Source organism: Gopherus flavomarginatus, chromosome 1, assembly GCF_025201925.1.
Source record: "Gopherus flavomarginatus isolate rGopFla2 chromosome 1, rGopFla2.mat.asm, whole genome shotgun sequence".
In the NCBI taxonomy this organism is placed as follows: domain Eukaryota; kingdom Metazoa; phylum Chordata; order Testudines; family Testudinidae; genus Gopherus; species Gopherus flavomarginatus.
Window position 1 is genome coordinate 129,982,726 of NC_066617.1, and position 20,938 is coordinate 130,003,663.

At 42.5% G+C, this 20,938-nt stretch overlaps 1 protein-coding gene across 3 annotated transcripts in view; it reads right to left on the reverse strand.

Moving 5' to 3' along the window:
- The window catches only part of A4GALT (alpha 1,4-galactosyltransferase (P blood group)), a 58,923-nt gene extending 38,300 nt beyond the window's left edge, over nucleotides 1–20,623 (reverse strand). Inside the window, exon 1 of one of the 3 annotated variants that reach the window (XM_050919893.1) lies at nucleotides 20,411–20,623. The gene's annotated coding sequence lies outside the window, so the exon portion shown is untranslated. The remainder of the gene's footprint in view (nucleotides 1–20,410) is intronic. The other 2 variants (XM_050919927.1, XM_050919907.1) reach the window with 2 other exon arrangements.
- Nucleotides 20,624–20,938: the final 315 nt, after the last annotated feature.

Below are 20,938 nucleotides of genomic sequence, written 5' to 3' on the forward strand. Positions count from 1 at the left end.
CTCACAATTAGATGTTCCTGAGTTTAATCAGAAAGGTGAAGCATGAGAAGAACCAACCCTTTTTGGAAGGATGTGTGCCAGGATATTGGGAATGTTGGTGTCACTAGGCATAAATCTAGGTAGCTCGGGAGGGTGGATGATCACGAGTGTCAATGAAGCCCTCCTGCTCAGGCCTCAATGAACCGTTGTTCCTCCATGTCAAACACTTTGTGTAACCTAGTGTAACCTAATGTACTAATAGCAAAAATGTAGTGTGTGTTAGTTTTTGGTTGTAGCAGCCAGTTCTCTGCTGTAATACATTAAAGCTAGGCTAAAGCACACTCAAGGCCGTTTTAAGATACTGTACACATGTCTCAGCAGCAGAGAGGGGGGGAGGAAGGGGAAAGACAAAAGATCGAATGAGAAAAGATACTGCAGCTGGATGGGAAAGGAGGGGGGGAGTGAGAGATCAGCTAGTCAGCAAGGAAGTTTTGTAGTAAACAACTGGGATATAAAAGGAAGAAACTGCTTATTTTAGGTGTGCAGGATTTGAGATTGTTATTTCTCCCTTGCACCTTATTTGAGCTCAAATAAACTTGGTTGTTTGCATCTCCACCCTGGTGTGTTCACTGGCGCTACGCACTCTGGGCAACGAACCGCTGTTGCTTGCCTCGGGCACCCTGTGCCAGCAACAGGAACATATTGGTCTTTCAGTTGCTATTCCCATGATTTGTGGTCATTTTGGAAATTAATACATTGGACAAAAGTATGGCAATATTAATCTGAGCTATTTAGGAAAAGCAAGTGTCTAACCCCGTTTCATAAACTTACATAATAGGGACTGCACCACTGAAAGTGGCCATTTAGAGTTTGTCCTGTTCTTACTGAGCTTCTGTAGTCTAAGGCTTTTCTTCTTTGTTATTTTATATGTAACTGAGCATCAAGTAGCAGATCAGTAGCTTGTGTATTTTAACAAGTGCACAAGTGCCTAGAGCTCTTTAGAATTAGGCTCTTCAAAAAATTTTAAAAAGTCTTAAATACTTTAGAATACAAAGAATAGTCTTAAATAAATATTACTACCAACGTACTTCTAGGGATTTCTCTCTCTCTTTTTTCCCTTCCCTCTCTAGTCTGGTAAAAGAAATTGATTTCTCTTTTCCTACTTGTAAAATCTGAAGATATGCTGGAGAGGAAAGATGATATAATAGGAGGAGGACACTCGCTTCAGACTTCAGACACCTGCATGCAATACCCTGCTCCATCACAGGTTCTCTGTGACCTTGGGCAAGTGAATTAAGCCCAGATCCTCAAAAGGTATTTAATACCCATGAGGATCTGAGCATTAGTCTCTCTGTGCCTCAGTTTCCCATCCATGAAAATGGGATAGTACTTCCCTACCCGACAGATGTGTTGTGAGGATAAACATATTAAAGATGGTGTGTCACTCTGACACTAAAGTAATGGGAGCCATGTAAGTACCACACATACTGACAATCTGGCCTATGGGTTTATAGGTCTCAGCATTTTAGTATTCTTGGCCATAGCCATAGATGCCAAGTTTTATTTTTCACCAGGGGGTGCTCTGCCCCCATTCTGTTCCCTCCCTTGAGGCCCCGCCCTTGTTCTGCCTCCTTTCAGAGGCCCCTGCCCACCCCCCGCTTGCTGCTCTGTCCAAGCCCCTTCCCCAGCCACCAAACAGCTGATTGGCATGGCCCTGCCCAACATGGCCCTGCCCAACAGCTGTGGCTGGTGGGTGCTTAGTACCCACTATTTTTTTTTCCCCATTGGTACTCCAGCCCTGGAGCACCCATGGAGTCAGCACCTATAGCCATAGCAAATCAGTTTTCCCCTCTGACCTTTTGTGCTTTTCTATCTAGCAAAATAAGTTTAACATAATTCAAAATCCCATTGCACTGTATGCGATTTTATTTAAACATGGCATTGTGGGCCAGATAAGGGATAATAATGCTGTTGTGAGAGTCCACCACAAGGGAGGAATTTTATTCACACATGGTGAAATTCACCCTGTTCAGAGATGCAGCATATGGCCTGTTGCACCACTTAAATATCTTAATGTAAGGCTTGAGTGGTGCATAGGCCTCATGTAGGCTCTGCACTGAGGTAAGCTTCACCCTAAAATAAAAACAAAATACAAATCCTAGGGCCTGATACAAGCACACTCACATTGATGGAAAGATTTCAGCATACTTCAGACCACAGCCTCAACCCTAAAAAAAAATTACAAATAAAAAAAAAGACATTATTATATATATTATATAAAAATAGAATGACTGTCATAAATGCAAAGCTTCTCATGACAAAGCTGTCCTGTGACTGGCATGTCATAAATTACATGTCTGTGCTACTCACCAAATGCTATCAAAAAACTGAAATGACCTTATCTATAAATGTCATTTCATGAATTCCAATCATGCTCCAAAATGTTTAACATTTAATATGGCTTTATGAGGGCAACATTTAGAGTAGTTACCAAAACCCACTCCTAGAATCAGATTGACTATGGGCATGTTCTATATGGTGAACAGGAAAGACTCAAGTCATAACTAAAGTAACTGGCAAGATTAAGTAGATTAATGGATAGTGCTGCCCAGTCTCAATTCTAAACTGAGCTGTACAAGCTCAAATTGATTAAAGAAAGCATGCTGGCTGGTATAGTATAATATAGCTTTCTCCAGAGATTAAACCACATTGCTGTTCAATAAATTGGTGACTTCAGCTGCATAGTAATAAATATAACTTGCACATCTATAGCACCTGTAACCTGGGGATCTCGAAGAGCCAGATTCTGATACTCTGATTAATGGAATGAAAACTTGGCTCCACTGAGGAAGTGGCAAAATTCTCATTGACTTCTATAGGGCCAGGATTTCACTCATAGCGAATAGTACCTTACTCCAGAAAAATAGGCCTATTTAAATCAGTGGGACTGCTCATGTGTAACTGCTCATCAATAATCACATTCTCACACTAATTAATTAGGCTTCAAATACTCCTGTGAGAGAGACAGAATTTATAATTGTTGTATAGATGGGAAAATGTTCTGAGAAGTTAAAAGCCTATGTCAGTGGTCATCATGCCTGCCAGCAGTGACCAGGCTGAGGGGCCTGAATCCCACACCTACATTATCTCATGAGCATAAAGTAATTACTGACAGGTGGACTTAAACTCACCAGCAGACCCTTAACCTTCTGCAACTTATACATTCATGTAGAAATTAAAACTACAGCCATTGTGCTGTTCACGAACCCCCCAACGGGACAGTAAAGGACTTAAGAGATGAAACTCTTCCATCCATTGCTTTCCCTACAGAGCTTGTACCAGTGACTCTCTACACACTTCTGCTGGCTTGGAGCTCACCTCACCTAAACAATCTGTGGAGTCTGGGGCTTTTTCCTCATAGAGGGATACAGAAGGGTTAAAAATGTCAACTTGTCCCATTCACTGTCCGAGAAGAGCATGTGGCACTCTACCTTCTGAGTGACACTGCTTAGATTTCCTGCTCTAGGAACCATCACAGTAACAGCCTCCCTATGCTTGCCTCACTCAAGAAGTGGAGGGCAGGACTGGGAATTCACATGTTATTTACAAAACAAAAAAATTAAATTAATATTAATTTAATACTGAACCCCAGTAAGATTTGATTCTAATGGGCCTTCCTCTTTCTAGATAGCAAGGCTGTCTAAAATATGATGATGCCCACACTATCAATAGCATCTCTTTACCTCCCAGAACCCTTTACAGTACAAAATTTGGTTTCTAGCCATGCTTTCCGGTGTGCCTCTGATTATTTCATTGGGCCAACTTCTCACTGACTTCAAGAGAAGCAGGATCAGCATCTATACATCTGTACTGCCTTCTTTTACCCCTCAGTGAAGCACATCTAATCATGTCCCTTGTTTTGTGATTTGTGTTTTTAAATTTCCTAGCCTATTTTCTTCATTTATACATACTAAAATATTCTCCTTCCCTCTGCCCACAGTCATACACTCTGTTCCTTTAGTACGTTTTTCTTCATCTTCATTCTCATTAGATTACTGTCCTCCTCTGTATTCTTCCAATTCCCAGTTCAAAGTCTATTTTTAGTTTCCCTGTTATTTTAGAGTTGTCTCTGGTAATGCTCAGCACTGCAACACTCAAACCACCATTAACAAGGTTACATCCTTTCCTTATTGCATTTCAAAATGTTTTTTTAAATCCACCTTTTGATCTGTGAAGGAAGATGATTTAAATGCATACAGTATCTGCTATCTAAACACAGACACCGCTGTAACCACTTTCTCCTTATTTACTATTCCTTCTTGAAATGCTAGCAAAAGACTGCAAACTGGTATCATTGACAACTACTTCATTACACAGCAGAATAAAAAACTGTCTGGGTGTTTCTTGACTTTCATTGTGAAAACTATCATTGCTACCCACCACTGAGAGAAGTTCTATAGCATGTGTTATGCAATCTGTTAGCGTTTCTCAAAAGTTTTGTACTGGGGACCCCTTTCACATAGCAAGCCTCTGAGTGCAACCTCCCCCTCTCCCCTCTAATATAAACAAGTGTGTTTAATTTATATTTAACACCATTATAAATGCTGGAGGCAAATTGGGGTTTGGGGTGGAGACCGATAGCTTGCGACTCCGCATGCAATAACCTCATGACCCCCTGACTGGTCCCAACCCCCAGTTTGAGAACCCCTGCAATATCTAGTGGTTAGATCAGCGGATTGTGTACTATAACTTTTGAGTTCTTTATATGGCTTTGTCACTTACTCCTTGTGTGAGCTGGGGCAAATCACAATCTCTCTGGAAAATGGGTATAATGCTTAACCCTTCCATACAGATGTTCAGTGACTTAAACACTGAAGTGCTATAGAAGTGCAAAATATTATTATTATTGAGAGACTGAGTTGCAATGGACACTAGAGATGACCAGAGAAAGCTGAATTTTGGCTCTGAAATTCTTCAACTAAGATTTGCTTCCTGAAGCACTACTGTGATACAAATAATTATAAAAATGCAAGCCGCTGAAGTTCCAAAGGGAATGGACCTGGTCAGGATTGGAGAAAGTGTTTCCATTTTAACCCATCTAATATTAAAATTACCAGAAAGGAGCTCACCTATATTAGAGAAGAATAAACTTTGTTCAGTAGGTTTGATCCTAATGACCTGCTCTCGGCCAAGATCAGAGACAATTTTTCTTAACTCATCTTCCTCAATCTATCTGCTGCCATAGGCACTGTTGATTTCACTGTCATTCCATGGCTACCATGGCTCCAAGTTCTCCTCTCACCTCTTCTTCTGCGACTCCTTTCCTTTCAAAGTTTCTGTCACTGTCCCTCATGGCTCTGTACTTGGTCCTTTCTTCTCCTCTAACCATTTAGATCTTATTCCCGAGTGATCTCATCCATTCACATGGCTTCATATCATCTCAGCTTAGGACTCTCATGTTCTCCTCCTTACATCAAGTTCTCTCCTGCAATCCTGCCATGCCTCTGACTGCTATCTTTCCAACATCTCATCTGGACTGTCCTGCTATTTTCTCCACTGTTTGCCACAGACTTCAAAAATCACACCAGAGAAAAAGGATGACTGGCTCCTTAAGCAGTTATCTACAATGTGTCCAGAAAAAAAGCTGCATTATCATAGGGTACATCAGTCTTTGAGTAACATGTGGTAGAGGTATGCAGTGTTGTTGTAGCCATGTTGGTGTCAGACTATTAGAGTGACAAGGTGAGTGACATAATATCTTTTATTGGACCAACTTCTGTTGGCGAGAGAGACAAGCTTTCAAGCTTACACAGAGCTCTTCTTATGGCAGCATGCTGTCAGTACTTAAAACATTATCAGAATTTCTAAATATTTCAGATGACAGTATCTTAACTCAAAAAGCATTGTATCCACCATGGGGGAAATCTTTATTAGACCTCATCTTGACAGATAAAGAGGAACCGATCACAGAACTAGAAGTTAGTGGTGGCTTATGTACAAGTGGTCATGATTTGATCATATATGTTGTGTGTAAACAGAATCAAATACAAATCTTTAAAATATATATATGGTGCTTTAAAAGGGTCAAATCTGAAAACAAGTGAGCCAGATCAGTTGGAAGAGAGAATTTAAACAGTAAAATTTGAAGAAGAATTGGGAACTATTTAAGAACATTTTACTAGATGCCCAAGAAGCCACAATTAAGGAAGAAAGCTGTACTGGCTAAAAACAAAACAAAAACACCAAAAACAACGTGCCTTAGAGAGGAAGTGAAAGTATCATAAGATATCTATATCAAATGAAAGAAAAGAATATAAATCAGAAGCTAGGTATTGCAGAAAACTGATAAGGGACACAAAAGGACACAAGGAGAAATCTATGGCCAGAAGAGTTAAGGACAATAAGGAGGCGTTTAAGTATATTAGGAACAAAAATAATCCTAAAAATTGTATTGGTCTATTACTAAATGGAAATGGTGGAATTATCAATAATAATGCAGAAAAGGCAGAAGTGTTCAATATATATATTTCTGTTCTATATGGGAAAAAACGATATGACATAGTCACAGCATATGATAAAACAATTTCCCTTCCAGGCACATATTAAACAGTAGCTACAAAAGTTAGACTTTGTAAAATCAGTAGATATGGATAACTTTCATCCAAGACTTTTAAAAGAGGTGGCTAAAGAGATCTCTGGGCAATTAATACACATTTTCATTAAATCTTGGAACAAGTGGGGAGAAGTTCCATAAGACTAGAAGAAAGCTAATGTTGTGCCAATATGTTAAAAGGGTAAGTGGGACAACCCCAAGTAATTATAGGCCTGTCAGTCTGACATCAATCCCAGGCAAAATAATGAAACAACTGATGAACTCAATTAACAGAGCATTAAAGGAGGATAATACAATTAACGCCTATTTATACAGATTTATGGAAAATAGATCCTAACAAACCAATTTATATTTTTTTGGTGTGATTACAAGTTTGGTTGATGAAGGTAATAGAATTCATGTAACATCATTCTGTAAGGTGTTTGAGTTGGTACCCCAAGGACATTTTGATTAAAAACTAGAATACAAAATTAACATAGCACAAACTGAATGGATTAAAATGTAGCTAACTGACAGGTCTCAAAAGGTAATTATTAACAAGGAAACATCATCATCTAGTGGGTGTGTTTCTAGTGGAGTCTCCAGGGGATTTGTTCTTGCCCCTAGCTTATTTAACAAACTGGAAGAAAAAACAAAATCATTACTGATAAAGCTTACAGGTGAAATAAAGGTTAGGGAGGGATAAATAATAAAGAGGACAGGTCATTTATGGAGGGTGATCTGAATCACTAAGTAAACTTGGTGTAATCAAACGATATGCGTTTCACTATGGCCACATGTGAAGGCATACGTCTAGGGACAAAGAATGTAGGCCATATTTACAGAATGGGGGACTCCATCCTGGGAAGCAGTGACTCTGAAAAAGACTTAGAGAACAAGGGGGATAATCAGCTCAATGCAAGCTCCCAGCACACTGCTGCGGCTCAGAGAGCTAGTGCAATCCTTGGAAGCATAAAGAAAGGAATCACAAGTCACAGCAGAGGAGAAGAGCAGGTTCTATGACCTCTGTATTTGGCAATGGTCTGTCTGTACTGTGATACTGTGTTTGTTTCTGGTGTCCATAATTCAAGAAGGACGTTGATAAACTAGGGATACAGTCATCTCCAGATTTAAAGAATGATTAAAGGGCAGAAAAACATGCTTCACAGAGACGGACTCAAGGAGCTCTGTCTGTTTAGCTTATTGAAGAGCAGAAGGTTAAGGGGCGACTTGATTACAGTCTAAGTACCTATGTGAGGAAGAAATATTTGATAAAAGGCTCTTCAGTCTAGCAGATAAAGATATAACAAGACCCAGTGGCTGGAAGTTGAAGCTAGACAAGTTCACACTAGAAATAAGGTGTACATTTTTAACAGTAATTAACCTTTGGAACAACTTACCAAAGGTTGTGGAATTTTTTTTAAAAACAAGATTGGATGCTTTGCTAAAAGATACGCTCTAGTTCAACAGGAATTAATTCAAGGAAATCCTATGGCCTGGCTATACAAGTGGTCAGACTGGATGATCACAACGGTCCCTTCTTGCTTTATAATCAATGAATCTCAAACACAGCAAAATTTGAGCTTCCATCTTTCCTTCTAAACCCTCTCTCCTTTTCCTTCCTTCTTCCCTGCTGTTGAAATCATCACCTCCCCAATCACCCAGGCTCTCATAATTGTGTTATATTTGACTCATCCCTCTCTTTCTCCATTCAGTCAGGCTATTGCCAGATCCTGTTGGTTCTTTCTCCATAATAGGTCAGCTGTCACTTTTTCCACTCATACGGCTAATACGTGTCCATGTTTTAGTCATCTCCCTCTTTTACTTGCGCAACTTACTCTTTGCTGGCCTCCCTGATTCCCATCTCACGGTCATCCAATTTAAGCAAAAACAATGTGACTAAAATCATCATCTCATCCATGAAACAGATTGCCTCACTCCTTTCTTTAAATGCTTTCAGTGGTTTTCTCTCCTTCCCCTCCACATCAAGCTCAAGCCTCTTGTCCTAGAAGACTCTGAACTCCATCCTTGCCTACTTCTCTCCTTGCCTTTCTTCCTACTCTCTTCACACCATATAAGCCTCCTATCACCTACTTATATCTGAGCTTTTGTCCACAGTGCCCCATGGCATGGAACTTCCTAGTGCATTGGGTGACCACCCTTTTTCATTGAAATCCCTTTTAAAAACTCACTTCTTCAATGACACCCAGCAGGATGAATCCATATTAAAAAGAATTTCTATCCACAGCACAGTAATAAAAAGATATAGGGAGTAATACTCAACTGTTATCAATGGCATAACTCCAAGGCTTGATTTGGAAGGGGGAAAATGTCATAGTGTTCTTACAGGGGCACTCTAAGTGCAAGGTCAATGACAGTTAACTTATCATTGAGCTTATGAGTTAACACCCCACTGAAATGAATGGGGCAACTTCCAGAGCTAATGTTTCAGGTTCTCTGCAGACTCAGCCAGACAGTTCTGCATCATTTTATACCAGGTTTGTATTTTGAAGGTTGTCTTTGCCACTATGAAAACTAGATACTTGTTTTTTTTAAAAAAAAAACAAAGCAGGAGACTCTGGAGAACAAGATGGTATCCTTTAAAAAAAAAGTGTTCTATAACTGATCTGTCCCAGTTTGAACCCTGTGTAGCACTACTGAAGTCAATGGGGCTATGCCAATTTACACCAGCAGAGAATCTGGCCCATAATTCACAGGCCTCCCTATACTCTGATCATCCAGGACATTGTGTGTCTGAATTGTTTTCTCTATTTAGATTGTAAGATACAATGTCTTTTTCTGGTTTACACTGTCAAAAACACTGTCAGGTCTTAAAGTAATCATAATCCTACCACCTTAATTGATGTAACAATATAAAACTGAATTTATGCACAGCATTCTATAGCTATATTGTGAGAGTTACTGCCACTCACTGTGTGATACTTGCAGACCTCATCCTGTGCTGTCAGAGAAGTCACCATCATTTTGAATAGCTTTCTAGCAGTTCCTTCTCCAAATATATATTATATCTTCTTGGCTAATTCTGAAAAATTGGGATGAACTAAGTAAAATAGCTGCCTCTATGTTTTCTCTGACACTGGGAGTATATTTCCTCGGGTTTCTTTTCAGACCTGCTCTGAATTTCCAGCCTCAGTTCAAGGACTATTATTTCAAAGTAAAAAAAGAATTGTTTTGGAGCTTAACAAATCATTCCCTGTCTAATAGAGCTGGTCAATAAATGATGAAAATTGTTCAAAATGTTCATGAAATATTTTGTTGCAAATATGAAACATTTCTACCAGCTCTCCTGTCTATTATATCCTTAAGACTACAAGAAAGATATTTCTTCTTCTGACCCGTTACCAATGTCTTTGCGCACATGGATCTGGTAACAGTATAAAAGTGCTTCCTCCTTCATACTGTTATTCAGGAACTGCATCAGTGTATTATAAGTCCTGAGCCCCTCCTTTCGCTTACATTACAAATCTCAACATGTGAATGTGTTCTTAATCCTAATTTGATCATCCGACATTTTAGGATGCCTTTCCATGCACTGGAGAGTCTTAATGACAGACAGAGGTGATTTTGGTTTTGCTATTCATCCTTGATTTTAAACTCTATGAAGGAAGCGAACATCTCCTTTTCTGGAGATATGTACTCCACTCTCTCTTCTTCTAAAGTCACTGACTTCAGTCTTCTGTGCTTAATGGTATATCTAAAAAGTACCCTTTCACTTCTTTTGCTGAAGGACTGTTCCTAGTTGTAATTTATACATTATTAACAACTATTAGTTGAATCAGTTTTGGAGGATTGCAGTTTCAGTTATGAAAAAGAAAATGTCAGATATAAGTCAACAGGAGGCTTTCTGTGGACTTTGGATCAGATCCTAGATTATGAACAGTACCATTAAAAAATATCAAATAGTAGGATAGATGCCGTGTTTTATTTCATGCAAAAGAAAAAATGTAACTTATAAGTTACACTTTAATGAGCCTATCAAAAATACCAAATAGTATAGTGTACTTAATTCTTTGTTGAGGACACATACAAGTTACACTTTGCAGCATACAAGTGATTAATCTGGTTACCATTAGCAAGATTTAAACACTTATGTACATTAAACACTTAAAGAAAATATCTCATGCAAAACACATTTTTTTCATAGTTATTTAAATTAGAACTGTCCAAAAAAAAAAAAAAAAAAAAAGGCTAATTTCTCAAAACCAAAACCTCTTCAGGAAATGTTGGTTTTGACAAAATTTTCTAATTTCCAAACAATTTTTGAAGCTTTTCTTTATAATATTTTGTATAAAAATAAAGCTTAACACAACAAAACATGTAAATACACACATACAATGGAAATACCTTATAAATAACAAAATTCAGTGTTCGTTCTTTGTAAACCTTGAGGAAAAAAACAACAAAAAACTGAATCTGTAGAGATTGTGCAGAGCATAATTATTACAGTGACTAAATAGATAAATAAGTGAGACATAACCTATGAGTATGGAGTACTAATATATACAAAATTGCAAAAGTATGCAATAATTGTGTGACCAGCCATCCCCATTTTTTCTATTAGAGTCAATTTTCCATTAACACAGTAGTAGAGAACTCACTAAGACAGTTTGTGTATGAAAGAGGAATTGCAGATTTGCATTTTCTCAAAATAACTTTTGACCAGTAAAATAGTTACTGCAATCCATTTCTTAGTATTCACTGGTAATAACCAACTCATTCAGCACCCCTAAAATACACAGGCTTGGAGAAAGAAAGATAGTAACACACATTTTTTTGAGAAAGCACTTAACATGGCATTCCAGAACATACGCACTTTTTGGGCAGGTACAGAGGAGAGCGAAAGGTTCGCATCTCCAACATTCAAAGTTTGTTGCCAATCTAGCCTTAAACAATCGTTCTGGAGTCCAGTAGTGCCTGTTTAATAGCTCGTTCCAGAAAAATCACAAGGATAAGGAACTTGAAGTATCTTTCACATTAAGTCAGATATCCTCCCAGGTTTCTGTTGTGAAAATAAGGCTACGTTCTTTTTCCTATTTTTCTTGGAGACTGGGATGGTAATGCAAAGCATTAAGCCACTTATAACTAATTCCTACAAACTGACTTTTGTTTACATATTTTTACTATGTTCCTCTAGAGGTGAGAGAGTTGAAACAAACCAATTGTCCCCTAGTCTTGCCTGAATCCTTGAGGATAGCCACTGAAAGAAGGAACTGAGAGACAGCGGTAGCTGATATTTGTTACACATGGAACCCAGGGAGGCAAGTTTATCATCCCCTATTAAAACTTTAATTTTTGCTAATTGTTTTTCTATCCATATTGTCTTAACTGTGGAGTTGATTTTGATCCTGAGGCACAGGTTATCCCATAGTGGTCTGAGAAGAGAATGAGTAAAATGGGATGCTGTAATCATCTTAACACATTGCAGGATGCCAATGTAGATTACTCCTGAAGGAATTCTGTGCAATGCAAAATTGTGCAGAAATTAATGTAGTGCACGCAGAATTTCCTTTCCCCCACTATAGAAATGAGATGCAGTACTGCTGGCCACCACTAGGGGCCACTGGACCCAGGAGGGCCCTGCTCCCACAGAAAACACTGCCAGGTGGTAGGGGGAGGGAAGAGGACACAGCTAGAGAGTTGGCATCATAGACTATCAGAGTTGGAAGGGACCTGAGGAGGTTATCTAGTCGAACCCCCTGCTCAAAGCAGGGGCAATCCCCAGACAGATTTTTGCCCTGGATCCTAAATGGCCCCCTCAAGGATTGAACTCACAACCCTGGGAATAGCAGGCCAACGCTCAAACCGCTAATCTGTCCCTCCCCCAAGGTTTGTTGCATGGATTGGTTCCTGAGTTAGAGTTACTATGGGGCAGTGTGCAGTTATTGGTGAGAATATGCTTCAGGTTGGCAGGTTGTCTGTGGGCGAGGACTGGCCTGCCACCCAAAGCCTGTGAAAGTGAGGGATCATTGTCCAGTAACTGCACACTGCACCATAGTAACTAACTCAGGAACCAGTCCATGCAACAAACCTCAATACCAACTCTGCCCACATATCTACACCAGTGACACTATCACAGGACCTAACCAGATCAACCACACCATCACCGGTTCATTAACCTGCACATCCACCAACATAATATATGCCATCATATGCCAGCAATGCCCCTCTGCTATGTACATCAGCCAAACTGGACAGTCCCTATGGAAAAGGATTAATGGACATACATCAGATAGGAATGGCAATGTACAAAAACCTGTAGGAGAACACTTCGGCCTCCCTGGACACACAATAGCAGATTTAAGGTAGCCATCCTGCAGCAAAAAAACTTCAGGACCAGACTTCAAAGAGAAACTGCTGAGCTTCAGTTCATCTACAAATTTGACACCATCAGCTCAGGATTAAACAAAGACTGTGAATGGCTTGCCAACTACAAAACCAGTTTCTCCTCCCTTAGTGTTCACACCTCAACTGCTAGAAGAGGGCCTCATCCTCCCTGATTGAGCTAACCTTGTTATCTCTAGCCTGCTTCTTGCTTGCATATATATACCTGCCCCTGGAAATTTCCACTACATACATCCAACCAAGTGGGTATTCACCCACGAAAGCTCATGCTCCTATACGTATGTTAGTCTATAAGGTGCCACAGGACTCTCTGCCACCTTAAAATAGAACGTATTTAGAAATCTAGATAATACATGGTAGATACAAATCTGGCAATCCCATGCCTCCAGTTGTCCAGTAGTTTTTAAGTGTCTTGTGTGACAAGCAAGGCTTTTTTTTAAATCCCACATAAATTGGGTGATAAGCCTACTTATGAGAGCAAAGGAGATAACTTGAAAGGCAATAGGCTAATGATATAAAAGTCATTCTTGGGTAGATATTCATATTGATTATTTTCTATTCTCCCCAATAAGGACAGAGGGACAAGATGCCCCCTCTATACATCTTTGAAAGTGTCTTTAATATATATAGTCCATATTTATAGACCCAATTTTGGGAAGATCAGGACAAGCTTCAACACCTAAAGAAGTTATTTCTTTGTAGCTCTGCAACTGAAAATACTGCAACTGAGAAGGATCTGGTCTTTTGGATATATCCATTGCATGTGACTTATTCTAGTTAATGCAAAAATGAGAGATCTTTTCAAAAACATCAACTACTTTCACTAACGTTGGGATTCTTCAACAGTGCAAAAATATCAGGATACAAACTGATTTTGTATTCTTTTCTGTTTATAGTCACACCTTGAAGCATTTTTGAAGTTGTCAAAACAACCTGTTCTGACATTTTTCAAATGAAAAACTTGCAAGTGATTTTTCAAGTTGTGTTGAATTGAAAAAAAAAACTGCTATGTACCTTATTTAGGCATAGTATAAGAATTGAAGAACTTTCTTTTCTTTCCTCTGCATTTTAAAATCACACAGGTGTCTAACATCTTCCACTATCTTGTGGGATGAAGTTCTTTCACTTCAAACCTGTCCTCCTGCATCCCTGTAGAAATAACTAACTAGAGAGTGATATACTTAGTGGTGTTTGTCAGTTTTTTTGGGGAGGTGGGGGAAATAGTGGGGGGGTGGTTAGTGCATTCATTTTCATTATCGTTGGAGACTGGTTTGAAGAGAAAAATGTGTAAACTTAAGAAACTCAAACCACTATTGTTTACTTTTTCATAAGACAATAATAAAGTACTATTCAGAAGCGCCCTGATCTGTAAAGATTTAAGCCCATATGTAACTTTACCCATAAGAACATAGCGGTAGTGGGACTGCTCGTGTGTTTAAAGTTGCACACATACTTAAGGCTGTGCAGATTTCTCTCATATTTGCTTTATACAAGTATAATACACTTCCCTCCTTAATGCTCTAGTTATTGCTGTAAAACATATCTTAAATGTAATCTGTTATTAATGTTATTTTTCCTTTCTATTCTGACAACTGTATATGAATTATTTTAAAACAAACAGCATAGAGTAAAATTTAGACAACTTTCATAATTAGGGAAACACACATGTACAGGCTACGATTGTGAAAAATAGGGCCCTAGTAGCTCCTAAAACCACAATGGCCTACTGAGGACCAGAACCAACACCATGCGACATATATGTTCACTCAAAACAGCATAGTCAATATTCGCTATTCAAAATCTATCTGAAGCTATACCCACAGCAACACTGTCACATAAGACAAGCAAATAATTCTAAATTGACAACATGGTTGGCAGAAGTTGTGATCTATTCACAGACAACTCATAAAATCATCAACAACAAAAGGGGAGGAGGAGGGGCTAAATTTAACCAATAAATTATTCACTGAGCAGTTTGCTCAGCTCCAGCAGCTATGCAAAGACAAGTCATGCAAACCTTGGCAAGCAACTAATAGCAAGGACTTTCCACATTATGAAATCCAGCAGAGGCTGAATGTTGTACGTCAGTGATTCTCCAGCTTTTCCATTCTGCAGACCTTTTCATAAGGGAAAGGCCCTCACAGGCCCCTGCAACCCACCCCGATTGCAGCATTTCCACATTGACCTGCCTTTGAGCACCTCCACCCCTCTGGCTCACAGGATGCTCTGCAGCCAGGAGGAAAAGGGGCTGCCTGGTAGTACAAGGGCTAAAGTTGCCAGGAGCCTGGGGTCAGCCAGGGCCAGGTAGTGGGGACACCTTTATAGCAGAGCCCCCAGTAGGGAGCAGGAAGGAAAAGCTGATGCCCAATGGGCCAAGCAGAAGGTCCTCACCAGCAGCTCCAGCCACTGTGCTCCCCTGCCAGGCAGCCCCCTTTCCCCTCCCCTGCAGAGCACCCTCCACACCAGCAGCTGCCAACACTGGGCCTGGGCAAGGGGTCAGGCAGGTCAGCACAGGGAGGTTGCAGCCTGGGACCAGGCAGCAGCCAGAGCTGCTGGAAGCCCAGGGCCCACCCAGAGGTGGAGCCAGAGCTGAGTTTTGTGGCCACCTAGATAGGTTGGAGCAGAAGCCAGGCAGGGGGAGGTGGGATGAATTTAGAGGGCTTCCCTGGGCCTTTCCCAGCACCCCTGCTAGCCCCATCTTCCTCACAGTCCCAGGCAGAGGACCCAGAATTGAGCTTTGCAAGGCACAAACACCGCCACTGCCTCCTCCCCTCCAAGCAGTGCTTGGTTTCACTATGGGTTTGTCTGTGCTGCTTGTGGCAGTAAAGCTCCCAAGTCGGGTCAGAAGTCTTGGGCTAGTGGGGCTTGCAGTAGCAGTCTAAAAATAGCTGTGTAGACAACGCTTTGCAATCGTGGCTCAGACTGGAGCTCTGGCTCAGCAGCACAGGGAAAGAGTGGGTCCTAGCAGGGCCAGATTTACACCTTACATGCCCCTAGGCACAGCAACTTCAGCGCCACCTCCCACCACCACCCCTACAGCTGACCCTGCACCAATGTGAAACTTATTTTGTATTATATTAAATCTGTGCTGGCCGCAATATTCTGGCCCTGTTCCTCCCCGCAGCAGCCTGGCCCCCCTGCCGCCAGTGGAGTAGCCAGGACACAGCCTTCCTGGGAAGGCATGAGACCCTCTGCCATGCATGGCCTCCCAGCCCGAGCCAGGGCACAGCCCATCCACCCCAGGCGAAGTGCAAGGGTGGAACTGTACTTCTCCCCACAACTAGTGGTTCCCGGGTGTCTTCCATCCCTCCCACAGCCTGGCATGGGAGCCACACTCCGACTCTGCCCATGCAAGTGAATGGGGCATTGGCCATGTCCCTTCCTCTCCCTTACCAGCACGAGACAGAGGCAGCAGGGCTGCTAAGAGTGGGAAGGGGCTTGGATGCTCCCAGCACCTTCAGCAGCTGCCCGCTTCACAGCACCCCCAGGCGGGCTGACTCGGATGCTCACCCTGTTCCACCCCCATACTCTGGGCAGCCACCAACCCCTGCCAGGAGCTCTCTTAACTTTTAGGTGGCCCTAGAATGCCAGCGCCCCTAGGCACATGCCTACTGTGCCTAACTGGAAATCCAGCCCTGGGTCCTAGTTGAAACCTCAGTATCCACACAGCTGTTTTAGACCACGAGCTCGAGTCTCTCTCCTGTGGGCTGTGTAGAGGTACATTCTAAGAACCAGAACAAAGGGCTCTTCATAGAACTTGCAGTCCAACAAACTACATTTCACTTCCAACTACGGTGCAGCTGGGAGGTGTCCACGGTGCAGCTTGGGTAGGCATATGTGCATTAGCTGTGCTCGAGCTAGCATACCAAAACCAGCAGCTTGTATGCGTGGTGACTCAGACTCGCAGCTCAGGTACAACTCCGGCCAAAATCGGAGGTATGTACTTGGAAGGCTACCCTGAGCCAGTGCAGCCACACTGCTATTTCAGCCTGCTAGCTTGAGCAGAGCAAGCAAACGTACATCTAAGAAATTATGTCTCCCAGCTGCGGTGTAGATGTACCCTTTTGTGGACATCTGCGCATGTCAAGATGAAACGGTACTTGTGGCTTAATGAACTGGGTTGCGATAGGAGATTAACTTCAGTTGTCTGCTTTGACACACTTCCTTTGTGATACAGAAGAAGTCAATCTCTGTGTACCTCTGTAAAATGGAGATGATAATAAATCCCCTTCTCCCATCTTGTGTGCGTCTTTTCTGTTTAGTTTGCACGCTGATCAGAATGGGGACTGTCTCTTATTAGGAGCGTGATGCCCAACACAATCGGACCCTGGCCTCGGTGAAGGCCTCCAGGCACTGCTGTAATACAAATGATAGTGACCACAGAGATTGCTCCCACTATGCTAATTTCTTAAATACGTCAGAATGGACTCTTACTTTTGCCTTGACTTTTATGACTTCAGGCTGTCCAGTCTTACTGTCATTACTCTTTTGTGCACCTACTGCTTACGGGAATCAGATAGGCACTACTGCCCATGTGTATCTTTGAACGGTAAACCCTAATTAAAAAAATTAAACAGTAATAAGGATTGCTCAATCCAGCCACATCAGCACAATCTCTTGCACCCCGTGAAGATGTTAATCAGTTCCAAACATCTGTTAACTCTTCTACCTACTCAGTAGGGCTAAGGCCCTGACCCAGTTCACTTTTGTACACCCTCAGTTCAGTGCAAGTTGATGGCCTATTGCACCTCGCAAGAGCAGGTATTAAGGGCCCATCCTGCAAACCCTCACTCACAGCAATAATTCTAGCAGAGGAAGGGTTGCGGGGGTGGGGGAGGGGGTTGAAATCAGGGCCTAACTTTGTGCCTGTTCTTTCTCTTTAGATAAAATGAAAGGAGTCTGCTGTGCCTTTTTAGACCATCAGGATTCATAACGGAGAACACACATCTTCACATTTCAGTGCCTTTGGTAACTTGTAGATAATACAGTGAAATAATTATTGGTGAAAAACTGCAAGTTTCACACAAATAAGATGAACCCTTCCAAATTTTACCTATATCCAGACAGCCCAGTTCAAGATTCCTTAACCGTGGACGTACCATTGTACCAGCAGAACATTCCAAGCACCTGCACATTTTGAGGTGTTTGTATTATGGGAGTTTTGCCACTGACTTCAAAAGGACCAGAATTTCATCACCAATATGAGCTTATTTCATGTTATTTTAAAGCATTTATGCCGAAAAACCTCAATGGACTGAAAAACCTATTTGCATCATAGGCTCCTCCAAATGCAGACAAAACTACAATCAAAGCCAAATATGTGAAAGTTCCATGTTGACAGGCACAATGAGGTCACTCACTATGTGATAAAATGTAAAGCAGAACCAGCTCACAGAAACACAAAACAAAGCAAAGTGTTCTGTAGTGAAAAGCAAACTCTCTGGGGTATAACTCACCCTTGTGCAAAGAGCTTCCACAAAGCCAATACACCACTTAGGGTTGAGATTACCAAGAGAGTTTAAGGAATTTAAGCACTAAACTCCCACTGAAATTCAGTGAGATTTGTCCACCCATCTCCTTTAAATTCCCATGAAATACCAGCCTTTTCCTCAAAATACAGCGCATAAGCACAGTGATGCTGGCTCTCTGCAGTGGGGCGATTCTCGCTTTACAGGCTCAGTCCTGCAAACTCTTATCCAAGTGGTCCTTGTTACCGCCATGGGAGGATGCACATGTGTATGGATTGGCAGAATCAGACCCTACCCTTATAGAACTTCTTAGAACGCAACTGAGAGACACACAGAGAGACAGAGACAGACAAAGAGAAACTTCCAACCAAGGAGTTACCACAACTTTCACTGTCTACACCAGGGAAGGCTTCTTTTTAACTTGCCTGGTGGATCTGCTGCCTACAGACCAGAAGGTTCCCATAATGCACAGGAGGAGTATGAAGTATGTCCAGCCCCAGATTGGGCTAGTCTGCTTATTGATTATGTCCATGTTAGTGTCCGAGCACAAAATAGTAGATAGTGGCAGGAGTATATTACTAACATTTGTGAAATAAGAGGATTTGCTTTCCCTAAGCAAGTCAGTTTAAAAAACAAACAAGAACTGTCTAGAAACAGCTGATGTCTTTCCAAGCCCAGGGATAGAAAAATGTTTTTATTAATAGTACAGCTTGTTGGGGGAAAAAAACAGTTTACAGAGTCAGAGCTGGCTGCTATACAAAATTAGACTAATATTAACTGGGACAGGCACAAACCAAAACTTTGGATCCAAATTCCCCTTGGGCTATGGATGATCAAGATCTGGATCTAATTTTGTGGTTTCTGCCCATCTTCATGATTAAATACAAGAATGTTGCCAGTTCTTACAAGTCCTTTTCATTCCTTCCTATACACCCCACTCAGAAAAATTACATTCAAGTGTCCATATGTAGTCACCTGACTAGTATTGCAGGTACAGTGGGCTCATGGGCTAATCACTGGAAACATACGTCTCTTCCATGCCCCTTAGGTGCACACTCCTCTGCCCATCCCTTCCTTCTCTGTCCTCCCACCCAGACACAGTGTGGAAATTTCCATCTGCTGCTCCAAGATTCAAGCGTGTTCCAGATGTTGAAGACAATGGACCCAAATTCTCATAAAGCAACACTTCATACCGCTGTATTGGAAATACTATTTTGCCCCAGTGATCCGTGTGCTGTTTTCCTTACAAGACCCAGTGACACTGCCTTAAGTCTGCCATTTCTGTGCGTCCCTCTCTTCCAAGACCCACCAAGACATACCTGAGTCTTGGTGGTGCCCATCTCGTGGATGAGCAGGTGCCTTCTCCCCCATTAGTTATCCCTGAAGCCAAAGCAAGAGTGGAACTCATACTGCACCAGTGTGATCTATTTCATGATGCAGAGATGCAAGGACTCATCCCCTTCTCCAGCGCCTTCCCTAGGGTGACCAGATGTCCCGATTTTAGGGTCTTTCTTATACAGCCTCCTATTACCCCCCACCTCATCCCGATTTTTCACATTTGCTGTCTGGTCACCCTATCCTCTCCCCCCCCCGCCCCCCAGGGCTACACAGGAGGCTGGAAAACACTCCCATTGCCCTTCACTTGCCTAATGGGGCTGGGGGGAGGAAATCGCAGACCCCATGATCGGGACCGAGAACTTCAGCCGACCCCCCAGGAAACGCAGTCCCGGAGCGGTGCCGCTTCCCGTCTCAGGGCAAGTTCCCAGGCTTTGAGTTCTCCCCTCTCCGGGCAGGGGCGCGCGGGGCCAGGTCCCTCCGCTCGCGCCCCCTTCGCCCAGCCCCAGCGGCGCAGAGAGGGGAACCCGCAGGAGGGGAAAAAGGCGGCGGGGGGGTCGTTTTTCTCCCCCACCCCCCTGATCTTCCTTCAGCCTCGGTGTCTCATCGGCAGCCCCCTATTGCCCCTTAGCTGCCCTCGCCTCCCCCCAGCTCGGCAGCACGAGAAACCTACCTTCAGCCCCTTCCACCGCTGCTGTCCCACGGGCCCCTCCCGAGGCGGCCACTCCCTGCTGGGAGCCGAGGGCTAAGCGCAGCGGGAGACAGGCGGCTTCTGAAAAGAGGATCCACCTCCCCTCCGCTCACTTTTTCCCTTCCCCTTCAACCGCTCCGCTTCCCAATTGCTGCTAGCGCAGCTCCTATACCCCTCGCTCTCGGCTGCTGCGGCCCCACCTCTCTCCCAGGACCAAGTCCCGCTTGCCAGAAACAGTGAATAACACACGCCTGCAGCAGCAAACACCGCTCTTTAACCCATCACCACCTTTAGAGCTGGAGCTGGGCAAACAGCCGCCTTCCCAGGCCAGTAATCTCGCTCCACCCTCTGCTCCCTCCGGCTCAGCCCAGGAGCCAAGGGAAGGCGAGTTAATTGGCAATTAGCTGCCTTTGTTAGTTGCAGGTGGCAACAGGCAAATGTTGTCCCCTCCTCTAATGCTTACTGCCTCCTTACCAGGGGGAAAGGCCTACAGCGGCGGTAGTAAATAGG